Below are 4488 nucleotides of genomic sequence, written 5' to 3'. Positions count from 1 at the left end.
TTTTCCATTATGACTAGACTTTCCTATCTCATATTTACCTTTTGGATTTGGGATAGGTTGACTAGGGAATGTTCATTTTTCTCTATCAGCCAAAGCAGTAGTGAGTTGCCTACTTATGTCTCGAGTTTGGTAATTGATTGAGACTGGCTTTGTAGGACTTTTTTGAGTGGATTGCATAACTTGTTGTAAAGTATCTTCTAAGGATGGTTTCTTTTGTTGAGGATATGGTTGATTTTGTGGGGCATGAGTTTGGTTTTGTGTGTTGTATTGGTGCCCTTGATTCATTGGAGGCTGGTTTTGTCTCCATTAGAAGTTTGGATGGTTTCTCCGATTTGGATTATAAGTGGATGAAAATGAGCTATCATTTGGTTTCCCATAAGCATGAAGAGCATCGGCCTCCTCAGAAAATGCCTCTTGGTAGGAAGGATATGATTGGGCATTATGGAAAGGATTAGAACATATAGAACAAACATCTTTTATGGGTTGCATTGGAGAATTTGTAGTTTGGCTTATGGCTAAAGCTTCTACTTTTCTTGCTAATTTGTCTAAGGATGTTCTTAAGTCTAATTCATCTTTTACTTCATACCTTCCTCCTCTTTTTGGTGAATTAGTTGACCTAGACCTAGGATCAAAATAATTCTATTGTTGTGAATTGACAGACAAGTCTTCAAGGGCGCCCCAAGCCTCTTGCCCTTGAAATTGTCAAAAATTTCTGGTATGCATAGATTGAATCATTTGACGATTAGAGGGAGTCAAACCATCATAAAAATATTTTACAAGTCTCCATTTTTCAAAACCATGATGAGGACATTTTAATAATAAGTATTTCCCAACATTCATAAAACTCTTCATTATCTTTTTGAAAAATCTCAGAGATTTCTCTCCTTAGACTATCAGTATTAGACATAGTAAAAAATTTCAACAAGAATTTATTATAAAGTTGATCCCATATAGTTATAGACCCCGTGGGAAGGGAATTTAACCAAGCTTTTGATTTGTCTTTTAATGAAAAAGGGAATAATCTTAGTTTGACTAACTCATTAGAAAAAATTTAAAATTTAAATGTTGAGCAAATTTCTAAGAAATCTTTGACATGCATGTAATGATCCTCTATATCTAACCCATAAAAAGATGGCCACAATTGAATGATTGATGATTTAAGCTCAAAATGGGTACCAGAAGTGGTAGAAAAAACAATACATGAAGGAACATTAGATGAAATAGGTGCAAAATATTCAAGCAAAGTTTTTTCAGGCACAATATTTTCATCTACAAGATTTCTATTAATATTAGCAATTAGTTCCATGATGCTCAAATTTTTACTAACACTTTCAATTTCAAAAAAAGATAAACGTCCTTTTACCAAAAAAAATTTAGAGTTACGTTCCCAATGATGCATACAAGTTTCACAAACAAGGCAACAAAGATAATCTCAAGCAAACAATTTTTCTGATGTGGAAGATCAGTAAAAACCGCAACCACATAGCATACTTAGAATTTTTAGAGATTTCACAACAATATAATTTTTATGATTTACTTGTCCCCAGGCCTATTTGATTCCACTTACTCGCACACTACTAACAACTTTCCAAGGTTAATTAGTAGAGGCGTATTGGGAATTTTGTTCAAATTTCCTTTAAGCAAAGATTGCTTATGGTGAAGGGACAAGAATTAGGTTTTTTTACAAGTATTTTTTTCGAAATTACACAACAATATGGTAAGAGAAATAAAAAGGACAAAATAGATAATATCAACTAAAATTGAACAAGAGTTGGGAGGCATAGCATGCCATCAACCATAACAAAAATAAAGTAAAAAGTATGAGGCAAAATTGCCATCAACGAGTAAATAAGGTAAAAAAAAAACTAGGAGGCACAAGTGTCATCGACTAAAGAAAAGAGTTGGGAGGCATAGCATGCCATCAACTATCAAGAAAATCAAGCAAAAACTCGAAGGCAAAAATTTCCATCAACTAGTAAATAACAAAATAACAAAATAAATAAAACAAATTACAACAAAGATTACGAGGCACAAGTGTCGTCAACTAACTAAAATGTAGCAAAATAAAAATATTACAACAAAAGTAAAATAAAAAAAAAAATGAATTAGGAGGCACAAGTGCCCTCAACTAAAAAAAAATAATCAAAAGCATAAGCATTAATATATATGTCTAGATAAGTAAATTTTTATATTGTTGGTAGAACCATCCCAAATTTTCTTCTTATCATTGTTTTTATTTTTATATTTTTATTTAGTGCAAAAATTAAAATAACTAGTAGAAGAATTTACTAACCTTGAGAAAAAGTTCGTTTCTTTTCTTGTAACTCCCTGGCAATGGCGCCAAAAACTTGATGGACTCAAAAATGGGTACGTTTTAAATATTTATAACTCGCAAACGCACAAATCGTATATGGAGTATAGTGTTCGTGTAAGCACGAGATCGGACCCAAAGGAATTGACTAAAATAAAAAAGAAACTATTTTAAACTAAAATTAAATAAATTCTAACCTAGCTCCAAAGATTGATAAGATTTAATGTCAAGAAAATAAAATAAAAGATTGAAAATAAAGTTATTTAAGAGAAGAAAGATAAACCAATTATGATTTGTAAATATGTTGTAAAAGAAATATTATTAAGATACTAGATTCCACAAAATGTAAGTTTAACAATATTTATTAGTATATTGATTCCCACGTTTTAGTGATAGTTAAAATAAATCAAACTATCATTTTCCAAATAGATTTATAATTTAAGCACAAATTATTTCTAAAAAGATAGGATTTTTCTTCACTTTTCAAAAAAATATCATTTCAAATGATTTAATGTGAATCAACCTAATGAAACAACAAAAAATCAAATAACATTATTTATAAGGCAAAACATAATATTTTTGTTATAAGCATTGGATGTGTACAGTTTAATGTCACATCTTACACAAAGAATATTATGTTTTCCCAAATGAAGAACAAAGTGTAGTATTATCTAACAATCCAAAATACAAGATATTAAAGACGAAAGACAAATATGAAGAAGAAAAATCCATAAACTTTGTTGGATTCCAAGGGAAATCAACATACAACAATGAATACTATCTAGTTACAAGTTGTTACATCATGATCTTAACAATCTTATGAAAAAGATTAGAAGCACATAACTAGAATCCAAAATATATTACAAAAGAAATACATACTAGGTACAAAATGTTCTTCCAAAAGGAAGAGAGAAAATGTAGAAAAGATGATAGTAACCCAAAATTAAGTACCCCAAAAATGCTCTTGAAATTCCCTATTTATAGCCAAAATGAGATTATTAAAATAATCAATTTGTTGACGCCATTTTTCGTCAACTTAGGAAAGGAGAGCAATTAATCAATAATATACCAAAGGATGTGAATAAAGAGAATGAAGAAAAGATCTTTTTACATGGTTCGGCAGTTAAAATATGCCTAGTCCACGAGTCTATGTTATTAGTTCCTTAGAGTTTTCTAGAAACTTTCAGAGAATAATTGCCCAGAGTTTTCTCTAAAGCTCAATGTTTCGGTCCCTTACAAATGGAATTTCCTTCTCTATTTATAGAGAAGGTTTCAGAATACATTCCCACATATTTCGGGAAGATATTCAGTAAATCAAATAATATAATGCCAATTGATGCATTATTTGCTACGCGCATGATAAAATCTCATAAAACGTGGGATTTAATAACAATATCACAATTAGATCCCTAAAAAATTGAGAAGTTATAACAATAAATACATTCACACATAGCTGACGTGTCCAGATGTTGGATCCATATGCCTTTGAGACCATTTGCCCATTACGAGTTCATCACACTGGTTCGCTAACACTCCCAACTAGTTACTGTTGACGAAGCCATTATGTTCGAGCTTACCCTCTCGAGCTAGAACCATCTTGTCTGAGGACAAGAGATGCATCAAAACACATACAAGTGTTGGACCCTTGATATCGTGAGTTGCGAGTCCAACTTATAAGCTCGGAGCACGTTTAAGGTTACATACTCCTCGAGCTCGCGAGGTTGTCATTCACAGCGAAACTGTCTCTGAATAGTGGATAAAATGATGGTTGTGTTCATTTTGAGCTTACACCTAACGAGTCTGGATTTCGAGATCATGATTCCCATGCTCAAAATCTGGGTGTAACATTTTGCCCCCTCAAAAGTATCAATTCGAATCCTATGAGAAGGAAAATTTTGAACTACCCTTTTTGGAAATTGAGCCACCTAATATACTCAAGTGTGGACACGCATCGGCCATGGGTTGCTCAACTAGAGTACTTGAGTACTTTTGTACCATGCCCACGCCTATTTGTCTGCCATTTTTATGCCGTCATTATCATGATTACACCTATCCGTTCGATCTAATACCAAATCCAGCCAATGGCCCAGATTAGCCCAACCTTTGACCTCCTTTTGGGATTTACATATATATAGCTTCATCTCCTCTTCTTCTTCACTTTCATTTTCAAGTTTCGA

The 4488-nt window shown here is 32.2% G+C and overlaps 1 pseudogene; it reads left to right on the top strand.

Annotated features, from left to right (window-relative positions):
• Positions 1-793: 793 nt before the first annotated feature.
• On the top strand, positions 794-892 carry LOC133799138 (small nucleolar RNA R71; annotated as a pseudogene).
• The last annotated feature ends 3596 nt before the right edge of the window (positions 893-4488 follow it).

This window comes from Humulus lupulus, chromosome 8 (assembly GCF_963169125.1).
Source record: "Humulus lupulus chromosome 8, drHumLupu1.1, whole genome shotgun sequence".
Taxonomy (NCBI): Eukaryota; Viridiplantae; Streptophyta; class Magnoliopsida; order Rosales; family Cannabaceae; genus Humulus; species Humulus lupulus.
This window is presented reverse-complemented; position numbering and strand designations above follow the sequence as displayed.